The sequence below is a fragment of the Oncorhynchus mykiss genome, chromosome 3 (genome assembly GCF_013265735.2).
Source record: "Oncorhynchus mykiss isolate Arlee chromosome 3, USDA_OmykA_1.1, whole genome shotgun sequence".
NCBI lineage: Eukaryota > Metazoa > Chordata > Actinopteri > Salmoniformes > Salmonidae > Oncorhynchus > Oncorhynchus mykiss.
The window spans coordinates 68433026-68449821 of NC_048567.1; positions in this window are offsets into that span (position 1 = coordinate 68433026).

The window sequence follows — 16796 nt, forward strand, 5'->3', positions numbered from 1 at the left end:
AAAATGTAGCTCTTTTGTGTACTCAGTGAATATATGTCAGCGTTAACATTGACCATAAAAACAACAACAAAACAGCCCCAACTTGATTAGAAATAGGCCTAATGTGTGTGTGCGTGTGTATGGTGTGTGTGTGCATATGGTGTGTGTGTGCATGTGCGTGTGTGTGTGAGCACTGTACAAATACTGGACTAGCACATTTTATGATTGTATTCTTAGTGCCTTCAGAAAGTATTGATACCCCTTGACGTATTCCACATTTTGTTGTGTTATAGCCTTCATTCAAAATGGATTAAATATATTTGTCTCGCCCATCTACACGCAATACCCCATAATGTCAAACTAAAAACATGTTTTGAGAAATGAAATATAGTAATATCTAATTTTCATAAGTATTCACACACCTGAGTCAATACTTTGTAGAAGCACCTTTGACAGCGATTACAGTGAGTCTTTCTGGGTAAGTCTAAGAGCATTCCACACTTGTATTGTGCAACATTTTCCCATTATTCCTTTCTAAATTCTAGGATTTTGCCTGTGCTTAGATCCATTCATTTAAAAAAATCCCAGTCCTTAACGATTACAAGCATACCCATAACATGATGCAGCCGTGGTACTCAGTAATGTGTGGTATTGGATTTGTCCAAAACATAATACTTTGTATTTAGGACAAAACTGTGCAACAATTTTTGCAGTATTACTTTAGTGCCTTGTTGCAAACAGGATGCATGTTTAGGAATATTTATATTCTGTACAAGCTTCCTTCTTTTCACTCTGTCATTTAAGTTAGTATTGTGGAGTAACTATAATGTTTTTGATCCATCCTTAGTTTTCTCCTTTTACAGCCATTAAACATATTAACAGTTTTAAAGTCACCATTGGCTTCATGGTGAAATCCCTGAGCGGTTTGCTGTATCTTTGTAATGACTGGGTGTATTGATACACCATCCAAAACGTAATTAATAACTTCACTATGCTCAAGGGGATATTCAAAGTCTGCTTTGTTATTTTTAGCCATCTACAGTACTAATAATTGACCTTCTACACAAGGCATTGGAACAACTCCTTGGTCTTTGTGGTTGAATCTGTGTTTGAAATGTACTCCTCAACTGAGGTAATTGTATGTTTGGGGTACAGAGATAAGGTAGTCATTCAAAAATCATGTTAAACACTATTATTGCACACAGAGTGTGTCCATGTAACTTATTATGTGACTTGTTATGCACATTATTATTCCAGAACTTATTTAGGCTTGCCATGCTGTATCATAATAAAATGTGGAAAAAGTAAAGGGGTGTGAATACTTTCGGAAGGTACTGTACTTAGCAGTGAATATACCAGAATTTATCCTGAAATGTTGGAATAATCTTTGTTACACAACTGTGTTTGGGCTGACTGCCAATATATTTTGCATAATGCTGGCCAGGACAGCTGATATCTGTGGCACATTGCATCCATAACAGACAGTATCAGTCCAAAATGAGCCCTAATCACAGCGAAAAGATCTCCCACTTATACCAACTTGATTTCATATTCTTACCAGGGTTCGCGCCCTGGTATGGGCGAGGGGAAGGTCTAAAGTTATACTGTTACATTGGCGATGTTAAAAGAGCTGTTTGGCGGACGCATGACTCGACTGTCGCCTCTGCCGATCCCGTTGGAGAGTTGCAGCGATGAGACAATACTGAAAAAACATGGATTTTGGTGAACAAGAGCATTATAACAACGTTATGTATTTAGCATTGAAAAAAAGCGCAAGTTAAAAATTTTCCCAACTGAGCAAGTCTGACCACAAGTCAGAGACCGTTTTTTTATTCTTCTAATGCCTCTTAAGGGGAAAGTAATCCAAAAGCAGCTGAAAGGCATCCGATTAAGTTTCTGAGTTTAAGTTACTGAGTTTAGGTTTACATTACTGATTACAATTTTGGACAGGTAACTAGTAACCGTAACGGATTACATTTAGAGTGTAACCTACCCAACCCTGTGTGCGTTAGTGTGTGAGCATATGTGTGTGTGTCTGTGTGTCTGTGTGTCTGATGTCTTCTTTTGTTGCGATTGATTACTTTATTTGTCCTCTCCTCTCCTTTCAATCGTTGTCCATTAACACACACTGGCCTCTGGCTGTTTACATCACAGTTGGCCTACATCACAATCACAGTGTGACTGAACAAGCTCTACATTGCACCCAAGGGATGACATATTCACTGGCACATGTTAATTATTAATGACCGTATAATGACATCACTGTTGCCAACAACTGTTACTGACATCACAACGACACGCCTACATCTATGAGTCATCCAACTTTGGGAACTCTCCCTCATAAGTAATGGGGTCCATCAGTTCAACATCAATACAATAATCTCTGTTGATAGGAGTGAACAGTTCCAGCCTGCCTACGAAGGCTGAGGTTCTCTCACGCTGACTAACACACTGATAAAGGGTTGTTTTTCTCTCCTCCTTTCCTCTCCTCCTTTCCCCGGAGGTCGCATGCATTATTAAAGTGCTGAATTTCACAGAAGACTTCTTCTCTCTAACTACGTTTCCATAAAATCACGGCAGCTGTGATGGAAATTTCAGTACAATTTTATAAATGCTGACCGACAGATCATTTGTATGTTGCACAGTGCCTTGAAAAAGTTTTAATCCCCCTGGGCATTTTTCCTATTTTGTTGCATTATAACCTGTAATTTAAATGGATTTTTATTTGGATTTCATGTAATGAACATACACATAATAGTCCATATTGGTGAAGCGAAATTAAAAAAATAAATAGTTAAAAATAAATCTTTAAAATAAAAATAAGAAAATTGGTGCGTGCGTATGTATTCACCCCCTTTGCTATGAAGCCCCTAAATAAGATCTGGTGCAACCAATTACCTTCAGAAGTCACATAATTAGTTAAATAAGTGTCACATGATCTGTCACATGATCTCAGTATATATACACATGTTCTGAAAGGCCCCAGAGTCTACAACACAATCAAGCAAGTGGCCCCATGAAGACCAAGGAGCTCTCCAAACAGGTCAGGGAAAAAGTTGTGAAGAGGAACAGATCAAGGATGGGTTATAAAAAAGTATCCAAAACTTTTAACATCCCACGGAGCACCTTTAAAATTCCATTATTTAAAAATTGAAAGAATATGGCATCACAACAAACCTGCCAAGAGAGGGCTGCACACCAAAACTCATGGACCAGGCAAGGAGGGCATTAATCAGAGAGGCAACAAAGAGACCAAAGATAACCCCGAAGGAGCTGCAAAGCTCCACAGCAGAGATTGAAGTATCTGTCCATAGGACCACATTAAACCGTACACTCCACTGAACTGGGCTTTACGGAAGGGTGGTGTTGGAGAATAATCAGAATTAGTTGGTAACATAGGTAAGATGTTTTATATTCATCATATGTTTGTAAGTTACTTCTCTTCAGAATGTTTATTTTTGTATAATACTGTGGCTGGGTTGCAGTCATCTGTTCTCTGTCAGGACTAAGTTACTTGGGCCGCAGAGAGGGGAGAGGTTAAGCGTGTATCTCTTGGCTCCACATTGTCTGTGTGCCAGTCAATGTGTCTCTGTGATCTTGTCAAGGAGGGGTGGATTTGATATATGCCTGTTGATATGGAGGATTTGTTTAATGGTTCTGAGTTTGAGAAAAGAACATAGTTTAGGAGACAAAGCTGAACGATAAATTATGGCCAATGCTGTCTGGCTATGTGTGTCTTTGCTATAAAGGATCTCAGTTGCAATGTGTAAGGAACTCTCAGAGAATTCATTTATAGACACTGAATTGATCTGAGAGTCACAGGGTTGTGATGGAGCTCATATAATTAAAGATGGACTTTATGATAACTCTGACTTGTGTGTGGTTTGCACTCATGATTTGGTAAATACAGGACATTTCCACGACAGTGGACAGAAAAAAAGCCATTGCTTAAAGTAAAAAATAAGCAAACACCTTTGATGTTTTCCAAAAGGCATGTGGGAGATTCTTCAAACATACAGTATGGAAGAAGGTACTCTGGTCAGATGAGACTGAAATGTAGCTTTTTGGCCATCAAGGACAAATCTATGTCCGGTGCAAACCCAACACCTCTCATCACCCCGAGATCCCTACCCCCACAGTGAAGCACAGTGGTGGAAGCATCATGCTATGGGTATGTTTTTCATCGACAAGGACTGGGGAACTGCTCAGAATTGAAGGAATGATGGATAGTGTTAAATAGAGGGAAATTCTTGAGGCAAACATGTTTCAGTCTTCAAGGGATTTAAGACTGGGACGGAGGTTCACCTTCCAGCAGGACAATGACCCTAAGCATACTGCTAAAGCAACACTCAAGTGGTTTAAGGGGAAACATTTACATGTCTTGAAATGGCCTAGTCAAAGCCCAGACCTTAATCCAATTGACAGTCTGTGGTATGACTTAAAGATTGCTGTATACCAGCGGAACCCATCCAACTTGAAGGAGCTGGAGCTTGAAGAATGGGCAAAAATCCCAGTGGCTAGATGTGCCAAACATTTAGAGATTTACCCCAAGAGACTTGCAGCTGTAATTGCTGCAAAAGGTGGCTCTACAAACTATTGACTTTGGGTGTTTGAATAGTTATGCACACTCAAGTTTTCTGTTTTTTGGTCTTATTATAAACTTGGAGTCACGCGATGACATGGTGTGTGGTCCTCCCACTACAACTCTGGATACCATGCAGTTTATTAAGCTACAGATTAATTAAGTGGTGAACATGTATGGTGATGAACTTGATGCTGCTCTCCAATAAATATCTAGGTGATGATATCTGATGACATGATGATTGACGCTTGACTAACACAAATATTCTCGCACTTATCCAATCTCATCATCTAGACGACGTGTCAAACTGATTGTCTGCAGGTTTTCACTCTTCCATTTTACTTAATTGATGAATAAAGATCACTAATTAGTATGGAACTCCCCTCACCTGGTTGTCTATGTCATAATTGAAAGGAAAAAACTACAACCAGCAGACATTAGGCCCTCCACGGAATGTGTTTGACACCCCTGGTGTAGACTAACCTACCCATCCAGCCTACCCTCACTGTATAGACCTAGCTACTGATCTTTTGGTATGTAAAAATTGCTTGAAATTCACAATTTACTTATGAAGCTTGGATTTGGAATTTGTTGTTAAAATTACATAACTGTTGGGCAGGAAAAACCCTGCAGCGTTGCAGTTCTTGACACAAACGGGTGCGCCTGGCACCTACTACCATATTCTGTTCAAAGACACTTAAATATTTTGTCTTGCCCATTCACCCTCTGAATGGCACACATGCACAATTCATGTCTCATTTCTCTCAAAGCTAAAAAAAAACATTTTCTAAACTGTCTCCTCCCCTTCATCTACACTTCATGAAGTGGATTTAACAAGTGACATCAATAAGGGATCATAGCTTTCCCCTGGATTCACCTGCTCAGTCTGTGCCATGTAAAGTGTCCCTATTGTTTTGTACACTCAGTGTATTTTTTTTATATGTATTTTTTTTAAATGAGTAGAAATGACAGAGGTCCAGACCTTGGTGTCCTCATATGTAGTTACGGTATGTGCACACACACAAACACTTACCACCCCCCACCCACACACACGTACACACGCAGGAAAACACTCTCTCTTTCTCTCTCTCACACACACTCACACACACACACACACACACATTGATCCAGCAGAGACATTTCGTCCAAAATTAGGAGAAGGTGAAAGACATGGCTTTTAGCCAGGACAAGTCCTTTCCCCTTGGGCTTCAGGCAGACAGACAGACAGTGATTCAGAAAGGACAGACACAGGGATGAATAGAATATTCCCTCTTGTATTTTGGCCTTATCATATTCTTATCTCTTTCTGACCTGTCAGTCTTATTCATCTCTCAGCCAACACAACACAATTCAGAACCCCTGGAACACTTAGGGGTAAGTGCCTTGCTCAATGGCACAATGGCGGTAGGTAGCATACAGGGATAATGAAGCCAGAAACCCTCCGGCTGCCGGAGATTTCCCCACAGGCATCTTGTGGGTTTGAACCAGCAACTCTCCAGTTCTCGGCCCACCTCTTACCTCGAGGTTACCCTTGCCCCACAGACACACACACACACCGGCTCAACCACCTGCTGTGTGTGTGTCTGTCACATCCAGCCATCAGACATTGTCCCCAGAAGAGGAGTGAGAGACTAAAGCCTGTCACATGCTTCCCAGTGAAAACACTTTGTGTATATTCAAAAATATTTTGTTGTGATCTGCAGTTACTTTTCAGCTGCACAAGCCATTTTTTCTCTAGGCAAGTTGAAGTTTGGTAGCCGAAGTCTATTCTCCTTCGTCAGTGATTGTTTAACGGCACTAATCCTAACAGGAGTGGGAACTACGGACGGGTTTCTTCAATTAAGTGTTTGTTTTCATTCAACGAGAGAAGACTAGTTTTTGTGCACAGTTTTTCACTTGAAAAATACTGCACTAAACATTTTAGCTAGATGTCAAATTGCTCTTCTAAGACCTCGTTGGCAAAAACGTCATAAATTCATTACAGATTTCTTGATTTATTAATTCAGACTATTTTGAGGAAGTGTCATGGCTATGTTGTTGCTATTGTGGCTCCAGAGGGATAAACAGCAGTAATATTACTGTTTTTTCCCGTTAAGGTCTTTAGGGAGGATGTGAGCACAGGCGTTCACATCGCCTAGCCGAGTTCTGCTAGGAGCAAACACAACCTATGTATGTGGATGCCTTTAATGTTAAATTCTACTAAATACATGTGGATGGGACTAATTAGCAGTGTATATCAATAATTAGGGGTGTATATCAATAATTCCCAGGGCATATTCATAATTAGCAGTGTATATTAGTAATTACCAGGGCATATTCATAATTAGCGGTGTATATTGATAATTGGCGTGGCATATTCATGAGGATGATGTTATTCCGACATCTCCCTACAACATGGCGGTGACACATGCAGTTTTTCCCAATGAGCCTATTTTCATATCTCATTTCAAACGGACTGCCCTAGGATGAACATGTATACCTACCTTTGAGATGTGGTTGCAGGATTTAGGGTATCTAATGCATATTGATGTATATCTCCACTGAGTGTCTCTATAGGCAGAATAATTAACTTATTTGAGGTCATCACAACAAGACTGTTAATAATGTTTTCCCTCCTTGGGAACTATTCAGCAGTCTAACACACCGTTTAACCCTTTGTACGCCATTAGCAACCATGAACACTCAATTATCTCTCTCTCCCCTTCTCTCTCTCTTTCTGTATCTCACCCTCTCCCTTTCTCCTCCCCTTCTCTCTTTATCTCTCTCTCTCTCACCACCTTTCCCTCCATCCCTCCCCCTTTCTTTCAGAGAGACATAGAAATGTTGTTGTCGACTGGAGGTTTTTTGAGTGATAGGTGTCTTTGTGCTGAATAATGTCAATAGAGTGAGGGGAGGGAAGAGAGAGAGAGAGAGAGACCTTGGAGATAACCCTGTCCCTCTTTTACCAAGGACCAGACACCTTGCTATCTCCGGACGACTAAGACATGGACCTGTCTTATCACAGTCTAGTCACTGTCACTGAACAAGCTCAACATGTGACCCAAGTGATGACATTAACTGGCACTTGTTAATCACTGTTACCAACACCTGTTGCTGACATCACAATGACATTTCAGGAGGCAGAGCCAGAAGTTAACACCACACATCTATGAGTCATCCAACTTTGGGAAATCTCTTTCATAAGTAATGGGGTCCATCAGTCCAACATCAATACAATAATCTCTGTTGATAGGAGTGATCAGTTCCAGCCTGCCTACGAAGGCTGAGGTTCTCTCACGCTGACTAACACACTGATAAAGGGTTGTTTTCCTCTCCTCATTTTCTCTCTTCCTTTCCCCGGAGGTCATATGCATTATTAAAGCGCGGACTCTCTCACATAAATTATATTTTCTTCTCTTTGAATGTACTTCCAGAGTTTAAACAACGTGTTGGGTAATTGAAGTTTATAAAAACTTTAAACCATGAAGCCAGATTAAAATATGACCGTCTGAAAGTTAGTGAGTCTGTGTATTTATTTGTATAAGTGTGAGATAATGAAATGAGAAGCCTGTACACAACATATTACTGCTTCCCAGTGCTTTTTATTCCTGGATCATAATTACAAAAACATTTTCAGCTTATGCTCTTCCGTAAGTACGTTGTATCAATAACAATCTACTAGGGATCAGAAATGTTCTGAGTGGCCTCTCATGTCTTTATCCCTGCTCAGCACTGGTTATCAAATGTGGATCTGCTTATGACCTTTGTTTTCTGTATCGGGATGAGAACAGGATACCAGAGAAGCAGGAAAGGGGTGAGTGGCCTAGACGAGTCCAAATCAGGGGATCCAAATGACACTGTCTGTGGTCTCTGGAGAAGGCAGGTCACCTGTGATACAAGTCAGTATTTGACGTCAATCCATGTCTGAAGACGTCGGGAAAAGTCGTGGAAATGTGTCACTAAGGGCAACATTGAACGCTGTTACCTTGAAGGTTTCAGTTTTGTTAAGATGTTCTGGATGGGCTAAAGCATCTGCCTCTGATTCCAACAGTTGCATGTTCAAACCCAGTGATAGAAAGTTATTTTTAATATTTTTGTTTGAAGCCTATCCTAAACCTTAACCCTAACCAATTCTGAGTTAATGCCTAAACTTCATCTTAAACACTTTGGAATTTGACGTTCGAGAAACATAGATGAAATTCTAATTCTGGCGTGAGAGCTGGTAGCTCTGGAGGATTAACACCAGAAAGAAAGAAAGAGACAGTGATTTTGATAAGAAGAGTAAACATTCACACACACACACACACACACACACACACACACACACACACACACACACACACACACACACACACACACACACACACACACATTGATCCAGAAGAGCAACTTCCTCCAAAGTTAGGAAAAGGTGAAAGACATGGCCTTTAGCCAGGACAAGTCCCTTCCCCTTGGGCAGACAGACAGACAGACAGTGATTCAGAAAGGACAGACACAGGGATGAATAGAATATTCCCTGTTGTATTTTGGCCTTATCATATTCCTATCTCTTTCTGACCTGCCAGTCTTATTCATCTCTCAGCCAACACAATACAATTATTGCTTTTATTGGCACAGATATTCTTTATTTTTGTTGTCACAGTACCCAACCTGACACAACACACACATCACAGGCTGGGAGCAGCACAGGAGATGTGGCAAAGCGTCACCCTTGGAGCACTTCTGGGTAAAGTGCCTTGCTCAATGGCACATTGGTGGTATACAGGGATAAAGAAGCTGATCTGAAACAGATTTCCCAACAGGGGGTTCAAACCAGCAACACTCTTGTTACCGGCCCGCCTCTAACCTCGAGGTTAGCGCATGCCCTGTAGACACACACACACTCTGGCTCAACCACGTGTTGTGTGTGTGTTTCTGTCACATCCAGCCGTCAGACAGTGTCCCCAAAGGAGAAATTAGAGGCTTAATGTTAAACCCTACTAAACACAGGTTGATAGGACTAATTAGCAGGGTATATTAATAATTAGCTGTGTTTATTAATAATTAGCAGGGCATATTAATAATTAGCTGTGTTTATTAATAATTAGCAGGGTATATTAATAATTAGCGAGGCGTGAGGCTGGTGTTATTCAGACATCTCCCGTCAACTTGGCCGTCAACATGGTCGTGACACATGTTGGGGGGGATGGGGATTCTTCAGTTAGGATGAACATGTATACCTACCTTTGAGATGTGGTTGCAGGATTTAGGGTATCTAATGCATATTGATGTATCTCTCCACTGAGTGTCTCTATAGGCAGAATTAACTTATTTGAGGTCATCACAACAAGACTGTTAATAATGTTTTCCCTCCTTGGGAACTATTCAGCAGTCTAAAAAAACGTTTAACCCTTTGTACGCTATTAGCAACCATGAACACTCAATTATCTCTCTCTCCCCTTTTCTCTTCTATTTGTCTTTGTCTTTCCTCGTTCTCTCTCTGTATCTCTCTGTCCTCTCTCTGTATCTCTCTCTCTGTCCTCTCTTTCTTTCTCTGTCTCTCTCTCTCTGTCCTCTCTTTCTCTCTCTGTCTCTCTCTTTCTGTATTGCTCTCTCTTTCTCCTCCATTTCTCTCTGTCTCTCTCTTTCTGTATTGCTCTCTCTTTCTCCTCCCTTTCTCTCTGTCTCTCTCTTCTCTCTCCCCCACCATCTTTCCTCCTTACCTCCCACTTTCTCTGTAATGAGAAGTGTGCAGTCCACAGGGACTGTCTCTGTTATTAGAGCTAATTGGACGTTCCTCGTCAGCAACGGAGAGAAGAAAGGAAACAATTAGTGTGTACATAGCGCCTGTGTTACGGAAACAGATCTTTCCCCTGTCACAAGGAGCACTCGCTGCATGGCCACACATCTAATCAACAACCCCCTGCTTAATTACTTGAGGTCAATTAGAACTTGTAGAAATGACCTAACCAACTTGACATTATTGGTAATTCAGAGGGGAAATCAAATAGTGTTACTGTTCTTGCTTGAAGATGGCACTGAATGTCAGACTACCGATTATCAATGCTGCCAGAGTGAGTGTGTGTGTGTGTGTGTGTGTGTGTGTGCACGCGCACACGCGTGTGGTATGGGTAGAAGAGGACACTATTCTACCCATACCATGCATGCATAACCTCTTTTCTAAATGTTCACACTTTTTTTCGGATTTGATCATACATTAAAGCAAACACATTCAATCTTCTCTGCTCTCGCTCCAGCTGCAGTAACCATTATGGGCGGCAGGTAGCCTTGTGGTTAGAGCGTTGTGCCAGTAACCGAAAGGCTGCTAGATCGAGTCCCTGAGCTGACAAGGTAGAAATCTGTTATTCAGCCCTGAACAAGGCAGTTAACCCACTATTCCTAGGCTATCATTGAAAATAAGAATTTGTTCTTAACTGACTTGCCTAGTTAAATAAAAACATTTAAATGCTAAGAGAAAGCAGATGAGAAACAGAAAATGTGTAGTTTCCTTCAAAGACCTCAAAAGCATGAAACCAGAGGACAGTGCACAAGCTTTAGCTACACTAAACACAATTCAACACCAGACAATTATAAAATACAACAGTCAACGCAATATTCACAAAGTCATGGCAGCGAGTCAAACACTCACTTATCAAGCAACACACACAAAGGACTCAATACAGGGATTAAAACTGTAAAGACTTAAATACAAGCCCCCCAAGAAGAGTACTGAGACCTCAGAGAGACAAATAAACGCCCCTTCTCAGCTGAAAGAACAATGGTCTGAAACGAGCAGGCAGAGGAAGAAAGACAGCCCCCATCTCAGCACAGCTCGACTCAACCAATGTTCATTTGTGGAACAGAGCCATGACACCATGTCCCTCAGGGTGGTGATTGATACATGAACACATCCAAAATCCTTTATTATTGATGAGAGGTGCCATTTCTCAGGGGAAATGTCTGTCCATGCTATAGAAGAACATTGACCTATTGTATCCACAGAGTGTCTGCACCCTCTCATGAAGAATGGATTAGTAGGAATAGATTACAATCAGGCACATCATACTCGTCCTCCTCTTCCTCCTCACCCTCTGGCTGCTATCACTCTCTGCAGAGCGCTGCCCCCTCTTGGTGGAAAGATGGTAGTGCTAGAGGTTTTAGACGCACGACAGTCAGTACAGCATTATAGTCTACGCTTCCTAAAATAGTTATTCCATTTCATATCTTAGCTCACTATAGAATATCTGAGCACAGAACTTTCCACAATTTATACACCGATGGCCAGTCGCCAGGTGGAAAAGTCACCGGTTCTTTAGTCTGGGTGCTCTGATTTCAACATAGTGCTCGCCAAAATATGTTGAAGACTTTCTTACAACATCTCATTCTAGCCCTTGGTTCACTCCAGACCTGATTGTCCTTGACCAGCACAAAAACATCCTGTGGCGTTCTGCATCAGCATTTAATTGCCCCCAGCGATATGGAAGTTAGGAACCAATATACACAGGCAGTTAGGAAAGCAAATGCTAGCTTTTTCAAACAGAAATTTTCATCCTGTAGCACAAACTCCTAAAAGTTCTGGGACACTGTAAAGTCCATGGAGAATAAGAGCACCTCCTCCCAGCTGCCCACTGCACTGAGGCTAGGAAACACTGTCACCACCGATAAATCCGCCATAATTGATCATTTCAATAAGCATTTTTCTACAGCTGGCCATGCTTTCCACCTGGCTACCCTGACCCCGGTCAACAGCCCTGCAACCCCCACAGCAACTTGCCCAAACCTCCCCATTTCTCCTTCCCTCAATTCCAGATGGCTGATGTTCTAAAAGAGCTGCAAAATCTGGACCCGTACAACTCAGCCGGGCTACACAATCTGGATCCTCTTTTTATAAAAGTATCCGCCAAAATTGTTGCAACCCCTATTACTAGCCTGTTGAACCTCTCTTTCATATCGTCTGAGATCCCCAAAGATTGGAAAGGTGCCAGAGTCATCCCCCTCTTCAAAGAGGGAGACACTCTAGACCCAAACTGCTACAGACCTATATCTATCCTACGCTGCCTTTCTAAGGTCTTCCAAAGCCAAGTTAACAAACAGACCACCGACCATTTCCAATCCCACCTTCTCCGCTATGCAATCTGGTTTCCGAGCTGGTCATGGGTGCACCTCAGCCACGCTCAAGGTCCTAAACGACATCTTAACCACCATCGATAACAGACAATACTGTGCAGCTGTATTCATCATTGACTCTGTCAATCACCACATTCTTATTGGCAGACTCAACAGCCTTGGTTTCTCAAATGACTGCCTCGCCTGGTTCACAAACTACTTTTCAGACAGAGTTCATGGTGTCAAAACCAAGGGCCTGTTGTCCGGACCTCTGGCAGTCTCTATGGGGGTGCCACACGGTTCAATCCTCGGGCTGACTCTTTATTCTGTATACATCAATGATGTCGCACTTGCTGCTGGTGATTCTCTGATCCACCTCTACGCAGATGACACCATTCTGTTTAATTCAGGCCCTTCTTTGAACACTGTGTAAACAAACCTCCAGACGAGCTTCAATGCCATACAACTCTCCCTCCGTGGCCTCCAACTTCTCTTAAATGCAAGTAAAACTAAATGCATGTTCTTCAACCGATCGTTATCCACACCTGCCTGCCCGTCCAGCATCACTACTCTGGATGGTTCTGACTTATGAATATGTGGACAATTACAAATAGCACTCGCTTCATATTCGTCGCCAAACCCACTGGCTCCAGGTCATCTATGAGTCTTTGCTAGGTAAAGCCCCACCTTATCTCAGCTCACTGGTCACCATAGCAGCACCCACCTGTAGCACGCACTCCAGCAGGTATATTTCACTGGTCACCCCCAAAGCCAATTCCTCCTTCGGCAGCCTTTCCTTCCAGTTCTCTGCTGCCAATGAATGGAACGAATTGCAAAAATCACTGAAGCTGGAGACTCATATCTCCCTCTCTAGCTTTAAGTACCAGCTGTCAGAGCAGCTCACTGCACCTGTACATAGCCCATCTGTAAATAGCCCATCCAACTACCTCATCCCCATACTGTTATTTATTTTATTTATTTTGCTCCTTTGCACCCTAGTATTTGGGGCGGCAGGGTAGCCTAGTGGTTAGAGTATTGGGCTAGTAACCAAAAGGATGCAAGTTCAAATCCCCAGCTGACAAGGTTCAAATCTGACATTCTGCCTCTGAACAAGGCACTGTTCCTAGGCAATCATTGAAAATAAGTATTTGTTCTTAACTGACTTGCCTAGTTAAAGGTAAAATAATAATCTCTACTTGCACACTCATCCTCTGCACAGCTATCACTCCAGTGTTTCATTGTAATTATTGTGGCCTTACCTCCCTTTTCCTACCTCATTTGCACACACTGTATATGTACTTTTTCTATTGTATAATTGACTGTATGTTTGTTTATTCCATGTGTTGTTGTTTGTTGTTTGTGTCGCACTGCTTTATCTTGGCCAGGTCGCAGTTGTAAATGGGAACTTCTTCTCAACTAGCCTTTAAATAAAGGTGAAAAAATCTATATATTTAACTTTCAGGATGGCTGGAATGCGTTCGAGGGAATGTTTTACAGGAAAAGCTCCCTGGTGAAAGGTTTTGGCTAGATGGATTCATCTGACTTCTTGGTAGTTAAGGACCTATTGTTCAACACCCTTTTATTGTCCAACCCCAGCAGGCTACAGGCCCGGGCTTGGTATGGTCCAGTAGGATCATCAGGATCCGTATGTCATATCTCTGCTCTCTATATGGACCTGGAGTCAAGTCAAACTGAACTAAGAAGGGCTTGAGTCCGGGGAAACAAGAGGCAGCGTGATCATCTATTGTCTGTGTTGTTGTTTCAGACAGCACCACAGATGTCTGGTCAACTTTGTCAACAGCCTGCCTCATTGTTGTCGAGGAAATGATCTCCAGTGCTCCTGCAGGGGTTGTGGCATCTTCAATCTCTTTTACTGGCAGCTGTGTGTCCAAGCCTGGCACGCAATACTACACCAACCATGTCCTGTTATAGATGGGGAAGAGAGGTGTTTTTTTTCTCTCTTCTCCCTTCTTTTCTATGCTGAAAACATGTAGTAGAATCAAAACCTATATTTTACTTCATTCAAAAGATGGTCGAGGCTCAGACTAACCCTGGCACTCCACAGTAGCCTAGTTGATGAAGTGAGTTGCTGCCAATGTGAATGTGTAATAATCAAGGCTCTCCCTACAATAGCATTTAACGCACCTATACTGCCACCTTGTGGAGTATCCCTTCCCCTGACCATTAGGCCTACACTACCACCTAGTGAATACGGGACTGCACTGCGTGTCTGCTCAAATGGGGAAAATGGCCCTTCCACCTTTCGACAAAGACGAAAAAAACCTCTCCACTACCTCATACAAGATGTACTATCTGCCTTGTTTCAGGACAGTAAAAACAACTAATTGTGCTTCCTTGGTAAAGAGTCTGGAAGAGTACTACAACATTCATAAAATAACCACAGAAGAACAGATTATGTCTGCATTTAATTGAATCAAAACACAATTTTGATCATCATACGAGTAGTTTTCATACTTTTCCAAAAGATCATGACTCGTGAGATTGTTTTATAAATCATTTCATCAAAGTCATTTGTAAAAAAAAATAAATAAAGAAGTTACTGAACTGTAGCATCTATAATATTATAATATATCAGTCGTATAATAGTAATCATAATAATCATAATTGTAATGATACTTCTATATGCCTTTGAAACTTTTTAAAATAATCATATAGCTTTCACTCTCTCAAACATACACAGTCCCATAACCTCTCTCAATAAGGTTGTGAAGGAGGACAATTCTATTGGTTAAGCGCCACCGCATTCTCTTCCTGCTTTAACAAAAATGCAACCAATGATTTCAGACACTCAAGGGGGAAAAAATTCAAGAAGAAGATTATAGAAACATGACATCAACTCAAAACGCTAGATAACCTGAAAGCAAAGACATAATACATGGTTCAGCATTCAAGAGGACATATTTCCAAACCCCAAAAAAGGAATGGGCTTCTGCATAGATCCACAGGAGATAGAACGTAACCATGGTTAAAAAGAGGGAGGGAGAGACAGAAAGATATATTTATATCTGGCAGTAGCACACAGGAAAGAGTGGGACAGGATAAGAACAGTATAGACGTCTTTAGATTGGGTCATGGTAATCATTTGGAGGACCACGTTACATAAAGTACAACATCATGGGCCATTGTGATCCAGATTATATAGATAGGGCCTTAGACAACATTAGCATGATACCATCTGCCTTGTTGTGAAATTGTTTGATATTACAACACTGTTGGAGCTAGAAACACAAGCATTTCGCTACACCCGCAGTGACCAATAAAATGTGAATTGATTTAGATTTAATAGGGAATCTAACATAGCAAATCACAGCAGAGTTGCATGCATGGCTGCATTGACCATATTGAAATTAGATACATTTATATCCATTGGATTTCATAAAGTCTATCTTTGCTTTGGAAAAAGCTAAGTTACAGTAATTTCTATGATGAGTCCATGGCAAGTTATTGTCAGTAAAAGGGCATGGAGAACAACACACACTGTTGTCATCAGCCAGGACAGCCATTGGTGGTACATGATGCATTACTGCATGTAAAAGGGACTTCTACATGTGTATGCCTTAGTGTGTGTGATGACTGATGACTGACCACCAAGCTAGTGTAATCAAAACGGATTTATTAGCTAGCCTGTTGTCAACATCACATCAACTACGGAGGCCCCCGAGGATCAACCTTGACCACACAGTATATACTTACAGTGTGTTGTAAAGACAGTTACAGTATGTATGGTTCAGGGTCACAACATGGTCCATAAGGTCATTGGATCTCAACCTTTTAGCAAATATGGAAAATGGGAAAATCAAGCGCAAGACAAGACATCATTTTATTAGAATGTTCTTGGGCCTTATTTTGTGCGTGTTTGTTAGTGTGTGTGTGTGTGTGTGTGGGGGGGGGGGGGGGAGGAGCAGCTAACATGCTAACATGGTATTTTTAAAACACCTTTAATGAGGGCAGCAGGATGGGGCTAGTAATATTGTAGCTTCTGAGAAGAGACTTATATTTGGTGATGCTGATATTGTCTCTCAGTACATACTATTTAGAGCTCTCTAAAAGAAGCATGGCTTTATTCTGGGCGTGTGTAGGATTCTCTTGCATACTGTAACTTAGATAGGGCTATACTTGTACAGAGCACATGTCCATTTGCCCTTCCAGT